Raw genomic sequence first — 18,260 nt, forward strand, 5'->3', positions numbered from 1 at the left:
TTTTTCCCTCCGGTCTCCCAACTAACACTATATACGCATTTCTGGATCCGTCCATACGTGCTACATGCCCTGCCCATCTCAATCGTCTGGATTTAATGTTCCTAATTATGTCAGCTGAAGAATACAATGCGTGAAGTTCTGCGTGGTGTAATTTTCTCCATTCTCCTGTAACTTCATCAATCTTAGCCCCAAATATTTTCCTAAGAGCCTTATTCTCAAACACCCTTAACCTATGTCCCTCTCTCAAAGTAAGAGTCCAAGTTTCACAACCATACAGAACAACCGGTAATATAACTGTTTTATAAATTCTAACTTTCAGATTTTTTGACAGCAGACTAGATGACAAAAGTTTCTCAACCGAATAATAACACGCATTTCCCATATTTATTCTGTGTTTAATTTCCTCCCGAGTGTCATTTATATTTGTTACTGTTGCTCCAAGATATTTGAATTTTTCCACTTCTTCGAAGGATAAATCTCCAATTTTTATATTTCCATTTCGTGCAATATTCTGGTCACGAGACATAATCATATACTTTGTCTTTTCGGAATTTACTTCCAAATCTATCGCTTTACTTGCTTCAAATAAAATTTCCGTGTTTTCCCTAATCGTTCGTGGATTTTCTCCTAACATATTCACGTCATCCGCATAGACAAGAAGCTGATATAACCAGAAAAACAACCCTAGTCACTTTTAATGAAATTGAGTTAGGGACACATTTGCTACTATTTAAAATGTTTATAGACTCCAAAAATGACACATGTAAGGTGCAATAGCCACAAGGATAAACACCAGTTGTATGGAAGCATCTGACATGTGTTGTTCTATTTATTTTTATTGTTCTCCTGAAAAATAGCAATTTTGACAAGAGTTGTTTTTGTAATAATGTCTTCAATTATATAATTTAAAAATTTTCAATTTTTGCATTATCTTCTTTTGCTTTGTGTTCCTGTAATTGTAAACGTTCTTGTTTCGTGTAATTGAGCGTATTAATTAGTTTCTTCGCTGCTGTTCTAACATTTTGTATGTAGGCCTTTACATATTTCTGGTGGAGTGGAAGAGAAGGCCTGATGGTCTCAACACCACCAGAATAAATAAATTTATTATTATTATTATTATTATTATTATTATTATTATTATTATTATTATTATTATTATTATGAGAAAATATAAATTGTATAATACAAGTTATCAATATACATATGTTAGAACATGATGTTCTACGAATTCCCACGAAACCGTACTCTGCTCTTTTTGAAATACACAGTAGAAAATTACAGACTAATGAAATTTTATAAGAGAAATTGGCACACCCAAATTTTTAGGAAATAATGTTACTGAATGATTCGATGGTAATGAACTTCAGACTCGACGAAAGGCATCCCGAATTTAGTGAACAACTCAACAAGTCCTTGTGATGATTAGATGTTTCCGTTTTAATGTCGTGGGCGTGTGCCTTCTATAGAAAGTAGGCCTACACAACACGTCATTGAAAGATTGTTATTTGGTAAATACAAGGTCAGAATTTATTTCCTCAAAACAATGGGGATTACTATGTAAACTACAATTAATATGACATTTAAGTATCCCCGTGTTTATGTTTTCCACTTCTTTTTAGAGCATCTGGAATGAAATTACACAGACATACTATTTCTAAATCTTCTCGAAGTGCTAGAAATTTCTCCATTGCATTCAGTACAACACTTAGTAAGACAAATTCGTGTTTTCAGAGGTAAAGCCATTATTTTGGTTGTGAAACTTGGACTCTCACTTAGAGACAGGAACAGAGATTAAGGGCGTTTGAGAATAAGGTTCTTAGGAAAATATTTGGGGCTAAGAGGGATGAAGTTACAGGAGAATGGAGTAAGTTACACAACGCAGAACTGCACGCATTGTATTGTTCACCTGACATAATTAGGAACACTAAATCCAGACGTTTGTTATGGGCAGGGCATGTAGCACGTATGAGCGAGTCCAGAAATGCATATAGAGTGTTAGTTGGGACACAGAAGGGAATAAGACCTTTGTGAAGGCAGAGATATAGATGGGAGGATAATATTGAAATTGATTTGAGGTAGGTAGGATACGATAGAGACTGGATTAATCTTGCACAGGATAGGGACCGATGGCGGGCTTATGTGAGGGCACAATGAATCTGCGGGTTCCTTAAAAGTCATTTGTAAGTAATTTTTCAGGAAGAAAGAATGTAATAACCCGCTCAAGAATCACTTCAATGGCTTTGACACGTATGTTACATTTGGAATTAAATGTTGTCAAAAATAACCGAACTGAAAATAAGTATTATGACATTTATAACGTTAAGTCCCATTCTTGTCTGAAAGAAATATCTTTTTTCATTTCTAATGCAAGCATTATTTTGTAACAAAGATTCAGTGATTTAAGAAATAGCCTGTTTGCTTGATAATCGTAGAATTTATGGCTGGAACCATCCAAAAAAATTTAAAAAATGTAATAATCTGTGGTGGAACAGCACGACCAAAGGCTACTGACTTCACGTCCACATACATCAAAAGACGTAAACGCTCATCCAATCCGTTCGAGGTAACTTGGTCAGCACGATGATCGCTCAGCCGTTATATAGTGTGATTAAATACAGCATTTCACTTCTTGCGTCGAACATGATGTCATTCTTTCACAGGCGAGGCGTGACAGAGAGGTACGTCATTTTAAACTTTACGACTGCCCTAAACTACGCTAGCGTAGTAGGAATAGAATAATGCTATATTACACTATCTATTCTTCTAGAGCAGCGGTGACCAAAACCGGTGTGTTGATTACATCGTGTACTGACAGATATTCAAACGGGTACGAGGAGTTTCCTGTACATTGCTGTGTGTTTCATTCACGTTCTGAAGGCAAGCAGTGGCAGTATCATGTCGCTCTGCAAACTCTGTCTCTACAAGCAGTAAGAGGTGGTTTTGTAAAGATTGAGGAGAACATCTTTGTTGTTCTGTCGGACAAAATGTAATATGTTTACTTTGCTCAACGGTTCAATTAGTAGTATATAGAAACATTAATTGCCAAGCTGAATAATGCATTATTATTATTATTATTATTATTATTATTATTATTACTGACCACTAAGTATGTGTTTCTACAATTCTTCTGTACGTGCACGAATATTGATATTTTTAGATCTTCTCCCTATAACGATAAAATTATTAGGTTTTATCTCAATTTTAATCCAACTATTTATTAGTTATTCATTTAATAATAATTTTGTAGAAAAACTGATTCGATATTATGTGTCAACGAACTGTTAAACGCCAGGAATCGACATGTCTTAAATCATAGCCAGGAAGAGAAAGATGAGATAAATAAATGTAGGGAAGTCAGCTACCTAATGGAGTTTGAAATACCTCGCACTGTAAAGCCATTTCATGGAACAGAATTTCTCAAAAGAGTAATGATTAAAATGGCTTAAAAAACTAGTCCATAAGACATTTTGTAATTTTGAAAAACTACGAATTTCTTAACCAAGTATCGGGAGAAGAATTTAGATAATTCCTCATTATATTCAAGAGAAAGGTTAAAAAAAAAAGAAGCCAGAAAAAACGTATATTATTCACTGGCTTTTGATGACAGCAGTGACATTACTGATACAGCAAAGCTTGAGATTTTTATCCGCGGGATTGGTCAAGATGTTAGTACAGGAACCACCACTGGTTGTAGTTTTCATGCCAAGTACCTTCCTCCGTCTCCTTACTTCATAGGCTGTCTGTCGCATGTAATCACTGCAGATCGAGTTTTGGTCACCGCTGTTCTAGAATAAACCCGTACGTTACAGGAGCAGATACGAACTTTTCAAGAGACTCAAGTCAAATAACTTATCCCCTTCTCTAATCTGATCGGAAGGAGCATTTGGTTTCTGCGCACTTTGAAATCTTTGTTGCCCGGCTACAGCTGATATACAAAACCGTATTTCAGTACTTAGCATAGCTCTCCAAATTCAACATGATGCATGGTGGGCACCGGTCCCATATACTATACTTATTTACTTACTTACAAATGGCTTTTAAGGAACCCGAAGGTTCATTGCCGCCCTCACATAAGCCCGCCAGCGGTCCCTAACCTGTGCAAGATTAATCCAGTCTCTATCATCATATCCCACCTCCCTCAAATCCATTTTAATATTATCCTCCCATCTACGTCTCGGCCTCCCTAAAGGTCTTTTTCCCTCCGGTCTCCCAACTAACACTCTATATGCATTTCTGGATTCGCCCATACGTGCTACATGCCCTGCCCATCTCAAACGTCTGGATTTAATGCTCCTAATTATGTCAGGTGAAGAATACAATGCGTGCAGTTCTGCGTTGTGTAACTTTCTCCATTCTCCTGTAACTTCATCCCTCATAGCCCCAAATATTTTCCTAAGTACCTTATTCTCAAACACTCTTAACCTATGTTCCTCTCTCAGAGTGAGAGTCCAAGTTTCACAACCATACAGAACAACCGGTAATATAAATGTTGTATAAATTCTAACTTTCAGATTTTTTGACAGCAGACTAGATGATAAAAGCTTCTCAACCGAATAATAACACACATTTCCCATATTTATTCTGTGTTTAATTTCCTCCCGAGTGTCATTTAAGTTATATTTGTTACTGTTGCTCCAAGATATTTGAATTTTTCCACCCCTTCGAAGGATAGATCTCCAAATTTTATATTTCCATTTCGTATAATATTCTGGTCACGAGACATAATCATATACTTTGTTTTTTCGGGGTTTACTTCCAACCGTATCTCTTTACTTGCTTCAAGTAAAATTTCCGTGTTTTCCCTAATCGTTTGTGGATTTTCTCCTAACATATTCACGTCATCCGCATAGACAAGAAGCTGATGTAACCCGTTCAATTCCAAACCCTGCCTGTTATACTGAACTTTCCTAATGGCATATTCTAAATCGAAGTTAAAAAGTAAAGGTGATAGTGCATCTCCCTGCTTTAGCCCGCAGTGAATTGGAAAAGCATCAGATAGAAACTGACCTATACGGACTCTGCTGTATGTTTAACTGAGACACATTTTAATTAATCGAACTAGTTTCTTGGGAATACCAAATTAAATAAGAATATCATATAATACTTCCCTCTTAACCGAGTCATATGCCTTTTTCAAATCTATGAATAACTTATGTACTGTACCCTTATACTCCCATTTTTCTCCATTATCTGTCGAATACAAAAAATCTGATCAATAGTCGATCTACTACGCCTAAAACCGCACTGATGATCCCCAATAATTTCACCTACGTACGGAGTTAATATATACTATACAGATCGAAATTCCATGAGAAAATTTCTTCCCCCATGAAGACTCGAACCTGCGAGTAATATCTTAGATCAAGACGCCAAGGAGTGAGATCCTCAAAGCAGTACGGGTTCAAAAATACTTATAAAACCCAAATGGCACAATTATTATAACGAACTATGGGTAGGCCTACGGAGGGGGAAAATAGGTTTTACTTTGAGAAGAACTCCCCCCCCCCCACGCGTTCTTTCCACATTCAGCACACACTTACTTCCCCACATGTTGACTCAATAACAATGCATATAAAATTGAAAATATTTTATGTTATATATTAATGCATATACTTTTATATAATTTACTAGTGGCTTGTGCAGCAAGTACTGCTGCAAACTAAGTTCGTTAGACGTTCAAATAAACATTTTTCAGATTTATTTTCAATGAAGAATACTTGTCTTTTTGATAGTTATTTGCTTCCATAATAATGAAACATACTCCCTCTGAATGGATTTTTTTAGGCCAACTACTTTTTCTTGAACCTATCCAACTACAGTTTTTGAGTTTCAACGCGAAAACGCAAGTATCAATGTCAGGACGATAGCAGTAGCTATTTCAGGTCATTGTGGATTGTAGGCAAAAGCTAAAAAAATGTAAGGTTTGCTAAGCTTTCGAACAATAGCATTTTCGTATAGCTGCTGCATGTAGAACTTGAAATGTAGAGCGTAAAATCATTTTATCCTACTAAGAGATCTTGCTGAAATGATCTGGAGACTACAAAATTTTCTAGGCCTCTTATTTTATCAGTAAGTAATACCTTTTGATCTTTCCTTAGGAACTGTAATTTTTGCGCTCTCTCGAGCCAATACTGAAGACAATGACACATATCAATATCTACACTACACCGCCATTAAGTATATGAAAAAGACCCAACCCCACTGGGTTAATAAGTATAAAAATATTTGATTTTTAATAACAATATTATTATCTTACTTAAGTTTTGTAGTTATATATAGCAGCCACTCAGTAAATTATAGAAATGAATATCTAAATTAAGATATTCTCTACATTTACTTACATAACCACAAAACGTTTCACTTTCATGTCATCAATATAGCATCAATATTATGTACAATTAATGAAAAATAGATGCATCATGATATTAACTATAATAATATTTAATTTCTAATGGTAATAATGTCATCAAACCACCTCAAGTTTCGTAGATTTGAATATCCAATATACAGCTGTACTCAGAAAATTATACACTGCAGAATCAGTTTTTAATAACTAATTGAATTGAGCTCTAAATATGTCGGCAATCCTGCAGGTCATGGCCTTCGTATAATAGCCTATTGTTTATTGTAGTGTGTGTTTTGTTCTGAAATTCAATCAAATCGGCCGTGATTCAATAAAATTAGTTCTCAAAACTGACAACAGATGGATTTTGGAAAATAGGAAAATTATGTAGGAAAATTGACATTTCACTGAAAATTACTATTTTTCCGAAAAACTTTGGATGCCAGGCATGAAAATGAGGAGTCACTCATTAAAATCCGTTCAGCCGTTTTCCCGTCATTTCCATTTCCAGTTCAAATTTTATATATATATATATATATATATATATATATATATATATATATATATATATTTCGATTTCCTTCTAAAATCATCAAAATCCCCCCTCCAGTTTATATTATAAGTGTGCCGCGGGATTTTAAATTACATCTTTCGTGTGCCACATATTCAAAAGGTTGAAAAACGCTGTAATAAACCAAAAGATGAAAGAAACATTGGACGGTAAAATAAATTCTGACAGTACGCATGTATATAACAAAGGGGAAGTAGAACTAAAACACTAAGGGTGATGATGGTGGTGATAATGGTGATTGTGATGGCGGTAATAACAATACATTCCTGACTCCATTTCACGTCATACAGTGACGTCAATATCTTTCTGAAATAAACTATAAATAAAACTTCACAGAAACACAAAACCTTTGAAAGCCCTAGGCATTGCACGCATTTCTTTGCTTGTTAAAATTCACACACTTGACGTTCTGTCGCTGGTTCTCGCACCACATATTGTGATTCTTCCCTTTGAAGGCAACTAATCACTTCCTTGTGAGGGATCACAAACACACGAACTAGACTGGAGTCCTGCGATGTAGGCACTGCCTGATGCACTGCCCACTTGTTAACCACTGCCATTACGTCATTTCGAATTAAAGCACTTGGGCTGGGAGTGAACGACTCGCTGACGGAGTCTGTCTGCACTAGTCATATAAATACCATCAGTTTTTTTTGTAGCTTCTAAATAAATTTCGCATCAATTGCGCCTGTTTGGAAACAAAGTGCTGAGCACACAGATGGTAGTGCTGACAAGTGATATGCTTCTCTATCTGATGTTGTAATAATAATAAAAAATGCATAGTTAACAAGATGCTTTTTCTAACGACAGTTTTGTTACAAGTACACTGACAAGGGAAGGGTTTCGGCTCGAACAGGAATTTCGTATCCAAAATTTGTATACAGGGCCATCTTTACATCTCTGTAAAGCTCCCAAAAGCATTCGTTTGTGTAATGTGTGGTTTGTCTGTTAAAGCACTGTACAAGTTGAGGGGTGGGGAGAGGACGGCACAAGGGGATGGGACACCTTACCCGTAAGCCTAGCCTAGCCTAGCCTAGAAGCTAGTGCGAGTGGTAAAATGTCTAAAGCCCATTTAAGAACATCTTTCTCCAACGTTCTGTCTGAAAATATTGCAGCTAATCAATAGTAATATGCGTTACAAGAGCGGTATGTTGAAGTTTTCATGTTCGAGGAAAAGTTTGAAAAAGCGAAACGTAGTTGAGCCTTTTTAATTTCCGAGAATTGAAAGAAAACATACCGCTCGTGAATAGTACATTATTTTGTGCGAAGATCGTTTATTACATACCTAAAAGAGGAATTTCTAATTAGTTGCAATGAAATCTCCATCTTGGTTTCTCTTCAGTGATGGCAAATTTGCAAAACAAAAATATCTATCTTCAACATTGTTACTTTAAAATGTTTTTTGTGTTTACTATACACCAGCAGGCCGTGATATACGTCTGTCTTCCCCCCACCCCCCAGGCCTATAAATGCGAACTTAAAACGAACGGTAAGGTTATGTAATGAGTTATTTTTCATTTTAATATTTTAACAATATTATTTATATAACATATTGCAGTAATAACAGCGGCAAGTTGATTTGTTGATTTTTCACGGCTTTCTTAATGTTACTTGCATCACGAATGCAGTAACTTTAGTGGAGTTGTAGAGTTTACTTAATTTTCGCAAATATTTAAAAACAATAATTAACAGTGCAATTTAAGTGAAATTGCAGTGGTAAGTTTCCAATTTATAATTATTACTATATTGAACGTCTCTAAAAATAATATGTTAAAAGCCTAAAACAGTAAAATCAATATGTCACTTAAGCGGTAAGAAGAGGGAAATTGTTATGTGTATTAGGTTGGGAATACTGAATGTGGAATTTTAGACTTTCCACGGATTGGTTTTGTGCGGAAACCAAACAAATACGCACGTTCTCGCACAAAAGTATATACTGTTATGCGAGTCATTGAATGCGCACAAGGACGCAACCTTAATAAATAAATCATTCCAAGGCTAGGACGTGGAATGTATGAACATTCCACCTAAAAAAACTAAATATATCCAGCCTCTAAATATCTATTTCTTTAGACAATACAAAATATATGCTCGGAGGATAACAGATTACATAAGGACTCTTGCTAAGAATCCAGAACTTAACTTGGGAAATTGAGTGTTTATAATGAAAATGTACTCTGTTATTCATAACCAGTTGTCTGCTCCAGTATACCGCCCATGCTTCAGTATTCCTGGCAGTCAGCTGGTTACGTGAATCGTGAACAAGTCTCGGACTTCAAAAATGTAATTCATGCAGCATTTGATTTTTCAGCACTGGAGTGTGGTTCAGAAGATTGTTCAGGTGTTGCTTCTGTGTGTTGTGCGTATTCCTCTGTTCCATGCTGTTTCACGCATTTTATAGAGAATCCTCATGTACATTTTTAAAGAAGTGTATTGACCAATACCAACCAAACGGAGAGTTACACAAATGAATGCTTTTACGGTCTTCATCGCTATTGCGAGGTAAGCGTCTGTACAAATTGTTAACAAAAAATTCCTGTTCGAGCCGGAACCCTTCCCTTGTGAGAAGACATTTCAGATAACCAAGTACACTTCATGTCACCATTCATTCAATGGTGATGAGTAGGGGACGGATGTTGATGACCTAAAAATCTACTTAAAATGATCATTAAAATGCCCTTAAACTAATGGAAAAATGACATAAAATTAAAAGAAAATAACATTTAAATATTATTCAAAGCATTCGCACCACAACTTCTTAAAATTAGTCATCTTGTTTCAATAACTGCCCTGCAAATCTCGAAAACAGGAGGCAAACTTCCTGGATTTTGACTAAGATAAAGGAAAAGAACATGCAACAAAATTAAGGTTTTAAGGGAAAACTATAGATTTCAATGAAGGTTTACAATGTGTTTCAATTAGATGTGGCCCATGTCAGTGCCTTCATTCTCCGTCTCCTCCTTCCGCGCTTTACTTTTGCTACCAGATCTTCCAGATGAGGAAGTGTAAATAACAAAATTGTGGACGCAGCGCGCATTCTTGCAACCTTTGTGTTAAAAATACTGTCTACTACAGTAGACATCCCTTGAGGACATAACGTCCTGTCCAGGATATGGTGAAATTTTCCTCCTTTTCAAACATAAGTTCTAAAGACACCCTCGTACCGACAAAAGGAAGTAGGGTCAATGTCCTCACTTAAACTAAGCTGCTGTCAGCATTTTAGGCCTATATTACTTCCGTTGTATGAAGTGAAGCTTTCAGTGGAATGAGGGATGGACGTTAGAGTCTGTTCCAAACTATAAAACTCAAACTTCACTGTTATTCACTTATTCAGTAGGTAATTACTACTGACCTATTTGCTTAGAAAATGATTTAACATCGGTAAAGAAAGCAAAATGCATTCCAAATGATCTACAAGTTCTTCAAAGCATTAAAAATGACCAAAAATGCCGAAAAAAAAATATAAAAATGACCTATCAGTTCAAAAACGTCAAAAATGCGAAAAATTCAATATAAGAAATTACTTTTTTTACGTTGATATTAACATAGAAAGAATTTCTATATTAATAGGCATCGTCCTATTGTGAAACACAAGACAATGACTTTTCATCAACATCCGCCCCCTAGTGGTGAGATAGGAACATACTTCTAGTTTCGTAGTAGGCGTATCTATTTTGTTTGCAACGTCCTAGACGTATGTTATTCATATATTTCTATGTTTCATGTGCACAGTATCCCCCTATTAAAATTCTGTAAGTCCTAAACAGCCTAAATGAACCACAAACTCTTATATATGCCTAAAAACTACGTCTGTGTCTGAAAAGAGCCTTTTAGTATTTTGTGCACATTTAAAATAAAGATACATGTAATAAAAATGTAAAAAAAAAAAATGCTATTTAAGATGTAATAATTATTTATCGAACAGACAAACACTGCTCTGGGGAGTTCGCTCCACAATGGTCTTAGAAGGGGAGGGAAGAACATTTTACCTACTTTTCCGCAGCCGAAGTTCATACAAAATAAGTATGTACAGAAGTAAAACCAAAATTTGGGCCACCTGATTTTCCAAGTTTCAGGTATAATAATTGATATAAACCCGGAATTAAAAGCTAAAGCACCAGAATTAACACTGATCTTAATGAAAAACACAAGACTTTCGCCATGGCGCTACCTACATAAGTAGGCCTACTTATAAATAGCAATACATAGAAAATGGATATGTAAAGGCCAAGAAACAACATTTGGGTCTCCTGATTTTTCCAAGTTTCAGTTATAAAAATTGATACGAAACCGAAATTAAAAGCTTAAAGTACCACATTTGAAATTGATCTTAATGAACAAAGAACAACGATTTTCGACATGGCACCACATTCATAAGTACTTATAAATTGCAATTCTACAAAACAGTATGTACAGACCAAGAAACAAAATTTGGGCCTCCTGAATTTTCCAAGTTTCAGTTATAATAATTCATATGAATCCGGAATAAAAATTATAAAGCACCAGATTTGACAATGATTTTAATTAAAACACAAGAACAACGATTTTCCCCATGGCGATACATTTATAAGTACTTATGAATTACAATTCATACAATAAAGCCACGTTCAGACCGAGAAACAAAATTTGGGCCTTCTGAATTTACCAAATTTCACTTATAATAAATGATATGAGTCCTGAATTAAAAGCCTAAAGTACCAGATTTGCCACTGATATTAATGGAAAAAAACACCAGAATTTCGCCATGGCGCTATATTCGTAAGTTCTTATAAATTACAATTCATACAAAACAGGTATATACAGACCCAGAAACAAAATTGGGGTCTCCTGAATTTTCCACGTTTTAGTTATAATAATTGACATGAATCCGGAATTAAAAGCTTAAAGTACCAGATTTGACACTGATCTTAATGAAAATCACCAGACATTGGCCATTGCGCTACATTCATGAGTACTTATAAATTACAATTACAGTTACAACAATTGATATGAATGCGGATATAAAACCTGAATCACCAGATTTGACACTGATATTAATGAAAAACATCGGTTTTTCGCCATGGCGTTACATTCATAAGTAATTATAAAATACAATTCATTCTAAATAGCTATGTACAGACCCAGAAACATAATTTGGGCCTCCTGAATTTTCCAAGTTTCAGTTATAATTGATATGAATCCAAAATTCAAAGTTTAAAGCACCAGATTTGACACTGATCTTAGTGAAAAACACCAGACTTTCGCCATGGCGTTACATTCATGAGCACTTATAAATTACAATTCATACAAAACAGGTATGTACAGACCCAGAAACAAAATTTGGGCCTTCTCAATTTCCCAAGTTCCAGTTATAATAATTGATATGAATGCGGAATTAAAACATGAATCACCAGATTTGACACTGATCTTAATGAAAAACACCAGACTTTCGCCATGGTGTTACATTCATAAGTACTTATAAATTACAATTCATACAAAACAGGTATGTACAGACCCAGAAATAAAATGTTTGGGCCTTCTCAATTTTCCAAGTTTCAGTTATATTAATTAATATGAATCCGAAAGTAAAAGCTTAAAGCACCAGATTTGACACTGATCTTCATGAAAAACACCAGACTTTCGCCATTGCGTTACATTCATATGTACTTATAAAATACAATTCATACAAAATAGGTATGTACAGACCCAGAAACAAAATTTGGGCCTTGTCAATTTTCCAAGTTCCAGTTATAATAATTGATATGAATGCGGAATTAAAACCTGAATCACCAGATTTGTCACTGATCTTAGCCCTAATGAAAAACTCCAGATTTTCGTCATGGCGTTACATTCATAAGTACTTATAAAATACAATTCATATAAAATAGGTATGTACAGACCCAGAAACAAAATTTGTGCCTTCTCAATTTTCCAAGTTCCAGTTATAATAATTGATATGAATCCGGAATTAAAAGCTTAAAGCACCAGATTTGACACTGATCTGAATGAAAAAAGACCAGACTTTCGCCATGGCGCTACATTCATAAGTACTTATAAATTATAATTCATACAAAATAGGTATATACAGACCTAGAAACAAAATTTGGGCCTCCTGAATTTTCCAAGTTCCAGTTATAATAATTGATATGAATCCGGAATTAAAAGCTTAAAGCACCAGATTTGACACTGATCTGAATGAAAAAAGACCAGACTTTCGCCATGGCGCTACATTCATAAGTACTTATAAATTACAATTCATACAAAACAGGTAGTCTATGTAGAGGCCCAGAAGCAAAATTTGGGCCTCCTGAATTTTCCAACTTTCAGTTATAATAACTGATATGAATCCGGAATTAAAAGCCTAAAGCACCAAATTTGACACTGATCTTAATGATAAAACACCCCATTTTCGCCAAAATATATATGTTCAGATCCAGAAACAAAATTAGTGTGACTTGAATTTTTCCAAGTTCCAGAGCATGCGCAGCAAGTTATAACTGGAACTTGGTAAATTACGGTGGTCCAAATTTTGTGTCTGGGTCTGTAGGTACGTAAGTAGATTAGACTAGAATTTTGTGTACTTGATCGTTGCTCTGGAGTAGAAGCACTTAGCCATATACAGAATTTTGCATAGGCGTTGTACTGTCTATCTTTCTGTGTCACTACGCAGATAATGTGAAATATGAAATTAAAACTGGGCAATTTTTCCCTCTAAAAGGAGATTTTTAAAGAAATTATTGCGAATTTCTGTAAAAATAGTCTGACAAAATAATCGACGAGTAAGAAACACACGAGTAAAATAACACTTTGTGAGCGGTGTAAGTTTGAGTAAAGGATTGGCGACGTTAACTGTTTGAGTGGGACATTTTAGACCAAATTTAATTATGTTTCATATCCTATAAATAATAGTGGATTTATAGTGACAGCGAAGTATGGAATTTCTTACATATATAGTACAACACACAACTCACAGCAGACACAAAACTAATCTGGTTCAATTCTATCAAATGTTACCGATGTATTTCTGCTATAATGCATATGTGACGCATCTGAAGGGCTTCCGTATCAGCAAACAGAAACTGTTACTCAACCATGAGTACAGAGGGACATTTTACGCTATGGTTAAAACTTTTTTTTAGGTTGTACTCAGAGGTACATGCTATTTTTTTCTTTGGTATTTACCTGTGTAAAAGCTTTCAAATGAAAATGCGACCTAGCTTTGTGAAGGTCAGTTGGCGCAAAAAAGATTCCAACCTGTTCGAAATCCATTTCCCAGAGAATAAATAATATTGTTGGAAAGTACATTTATCACTGTTTTGACCCATTACACTGTAGTGACTTCAGTTCTGTGAACAAAGTTTTCAATCAGTCATTTCCAACTGCCCAACCTGTGACGTCGGAGCGAGTTTCCCCGCTTGGAGTAGAGCTGAGGAGCACGTGAGGAGGATTATGTTATGACTCCGCTATATAAACATCTCCATCCCTTCCATTCCCCCTACTTTGCTGTTTTACTTATAACTTACTTCCCCTCTCAAGGAGCTCGAGAGCAGAGACGTGTGACGTCACAGAGTTGGAAATGCCTGCCTTAAACCACTGACAAGCTGGTGTCCTCGTTCCGTTCCAAAGTCACTTGCTTACAAAGATTCCTGGGTTAAATTTATTTTAACTGTTAGTATTCACAAAAACATTTTCAGTAAATAGTTTCCAATGCAAACCTGCTAAGACATTTTAGACAAAAGCGAAAATTCGCGTGAAAGGAAATATTCTCATTTATGTATGTACAATTCATTGTATCTGCAACCAGAACTTGTGTCTGTTTATCTTGTAATTATTTATTTTGAAAGGGTAATAAAAGTAACTGTTCCTTTAAGCGCTATTCAGTATATAGGACATAGGAAGTTAAAAGTTTCACACTTTCTTGATCTGGGCACAAGGTTATGAGATGATCATCGTTATCAAGCTATGACCATCTTTTAACCCAGAAAAGATCTGTTCTTCCGGTGGATGATCAACGAACTAACGTTTCTCGTAGTCTATTCATAAACCAGTGTTAGCGATATGACATGATATGATATGAATCATGTACAAGTAATCAGTCGATAGCCGGTGCTAGTTTAGCACGCTCGTAACGCGGACTAGCGAAATGTGTATGCATAGTGTATAGCGTTTAAAAATACAGTACGTTTACATTAAAAAAAACAACTAACATGCAATATTGTACAGTATTTACAGTCTTTTTTTTATCGGGATCGGATAACACGGAACTTCGGACAATCGAGACTCTACTGTGCATATAGAAAATGAAAGCAAGAAAGAATGAAAGAAAACAGCTAGAAAAAGAAAGAACGAATAAAAGAAGAAACTAAAAAACAAGACAGGATACTAAAAAAATAAATGGAGAAAAACGAATAAAAGATTCAAAATAAAGGGAGAAAAATAAACTCAGAAGAACATGAAAAAAGAAACCGATGAATCAAAAAATGACAAAGACAGATGAAAGCGGAAATAAGCACGGAAAAAATACAGAATAGAAGTAGAACACGATCATACATTTTAGTCCGACGGGTTCTGGAAAGACAAGCAAACAGATTTCCGAATTAGGTACTACAAAATAACAGTATTTCATTCAATAATTACATGGGATTTCATTAACGTTCGATCATATTTATGTTTATATAGAATATAAATTATGACATACATACTAATAAGATAATACACCAGAAATGCGAGCCTAATGTGCTACTTCTATAACTAGAAATGACTGTTAATTTTCTCTCAAACTCTCTTATTCAAGAATATCACCCTTTACATATCGCAACTTTACGACATTCGGGTCTGTCAGCTTTAATTTCCTCCCGAAGAGCTAAGAAATTGTATCTCCCTTAAAAATCCACCGCTCTCAGCCAGGTTTTTGAACCAAGGACACAATGACATAGTAACCATGCAATAAACAAATAAAAATTAGTTAATTTTGGTATATAGATAATATTTAATAAATAATAATGTGTATAGCGCACCAACACTGTAAACACTATGAAGGTGTGAGAAAACTGATCTGGCCTAGTTTTTCCATGCACCTAGATCAGAGAGAATTATAGCTGAACAGCTTTATTTGTCTAAAAGTGCGCCAGTGGGCTACATAAAACAATACTTGTGCACATGTAGGAAATTAGTTTAATGTTCCGAAAGAGTTCTTTCTGAAAAAGAGCCAAGTTGGTCCAAGGACAAGTCCGAAACTTGGCTCAAAAACAGCGTAGGAAGCCACGCTCCTATAACATGTGTACCTACTTCTTAGAATCCATATTATAAGTACGAGTACACAAGCCATTCAATGTTTAAGACCTGGCACAATGACCCATGAAAATAAGGTGATCTAAATTCTAGATTCTTCGGAATAGCAATCTGAAAATCCATAATCCATTTCCAAGTAGGGGAAGGTGGGTAAAAATATTATTATTATTATTATTATTATTATTATTATTATTATTATTATTATTATTATTATGAGTGATTCACGAGGATTTACCATCCTTTACGCAGCTATTTCTGAAGACATTTTGAGCAAAAAATGTCATATAAACATAGTTCCCATTCTCAGTATTTTCAGAGTTACACTAATTTAAAGTTGTTTGTAAAATACGTTTCTTTAGTTTCAAGGTATAATAATAATACAAATAGAGAATGAACCATTCAGAAGTATAATTTCTTTAATTGGCAAGTATTCTGAAGTTAAAAATGTGCTGTGAACTCCCTAGTTGCTTCGTACAGACATCTTCTTCTATTTTAACTAGAAAATTACATTATTCTTACGCACTTAACACAACAATTATTACAAATCACACCACTTCCACCGACTTAATTATTTGCAGTTCAATTTTGCATCTTAATTTACAGTCTTGGAGAGTTTACAACACATTTTAGAAAATGTCGCCGTCCGTTCACACTTGTGAACGGCACTCGTCGCTCTACGTAACTGCATACGGCTATCTTTGATTTCCGTAGCGCTCGCGCTGGCTGCTGACTGCACGCTGACCAAGATCACGCGTTCACAGCAATGCGTTCCAATAACGAAACGTAACTCTGTAAATATTGAGAATAGGACCCATGCTTATATGACATTTTTTGCTCAGAATGTCTTCTGAAATAAGATCCGTAAAGGACAGTAAATCCTTGTGAATCATCCTGTATTACAAATTTCATTCTTTCTGTAAAGAGACTTTGAAAATTCTATAAAAATGTATAAGATTTATTTAAACTACCCTACAATTGTAAAAAGTTTTGTATATTTGCAAATTTTAAAGTACAGAAAACTGTTGTAGGCCACAAGGACAGATTTTGTTAGCGGGAGCTAGCCGCTCGCTTGCCGGTAAATGACTGACATCCGATCCGATAATAATGAGACTAATTCAGAATGGAAAGCACTTTGCTTACATAAACATCAAAGAGGACAAGACGTAGATTTTAACGTCACAGGGAAAGTACAGGTACTTTAGTACACTTATGTATTGTCCACTGAGAATGTGATGCCGAAGGTTGCAATTTTAATCAATCAACAAAATTCAATTTTGAGCAATAAGAATTACAATAATTTAACATATTAATTATCACAGAAAAGAACAATTCAAAGTGTTAGGAATAAAATAGTATTTTAGCTGCTTGAAATTATATTTTTAGGTGCCGAAATCTATGTTTTCAGTGCCTATTTTGATAAATTCGGGGTTTATTTTAGGTACCTAAAGTTAGCTTTTAAGTGCCTAAAAATCCGAGGTCTAGTTATAACAGCCTATATTAACTTTCTTGTCAATAAATCCCACCCTTTTGAAACATATTTCAGTCAGTAGTAAGATCTCGACATTCCGTTGATTGAACAGCTGCGAAATTAGGCAAGTTTATCCTACATAGCTATGTCCGTCCACAAATACTATTACGCATCGTGATGTTGCTGCTGCTGTTACAAATTTGGAAATATTTGGAACATTTGAGCTATCAGTGTTTCGACTATTTTGATCGAGCCATTCAATTATGGCACTAAACGTTTCTTCACACTTTCAACACCAGTTGAAACAGTGTCATACGATTTACAGCTTGAACTTATTTTCTTCAATGTGGCCTAAGGGCTAAAGACTGTTTGAATAATACTACTAGCCTGGTTGAGTTTCACAATAATATCCACGACTACACAAGCTGGCTGTGAAAATGATTGCTATGGTTGGCTCAACATTCATATTTGTGAGCAACTGTTTTCTATTATCATCTTTAATAAAGACAGACATTGAACATCTGTAACTGATGTTTCATTACGATCAGTACTGTTCCTTTCAACTGCCAACAAGATAAAACCCCGTTTTGATGTACTAATAAATAAAA

General features: G+C 35.0%; 1 protein-coding gene across 1 annotated transcript in view; it reads right to left on the minus strand.

Annotated features, from left to right (window-relative positions):
* Liprin-beta (liprin-beta) overlaps window positions 1-7,460 on the minus strand; it is a 404,935-nt gene extending 397,475 nt beyond the window's left edge. Inside the window, exon 1 of the mRNA XM_069839389.1 lies at window positions 7,262-7,460. The gene's annotated coding sequence lies outside the window, so the exon portion shown is untranslated. The remainder of the gene's footprint in view (window positions 1-7,261) is intronic.
* Window positions 7,461-18,260: the final 10,800 nt, after the last annotated feature.

The sequence above is a fragment of the Periplaneta americana genome, chromosome 11, assembly GCF_040183065.1.
Source record: "Periplaneta americana isolate PAMFEO1 chromosome 11, P.americana_PAMFEO1_priV1, whole genome shotgun sequence".
In the NCBI taxonomy this organism is placed as follows: Eukaryota; Metazoa; Arthropoda; class Insecta; order Blattodea; family Blattidae; genus Periplaneta; species Periplaneta americana.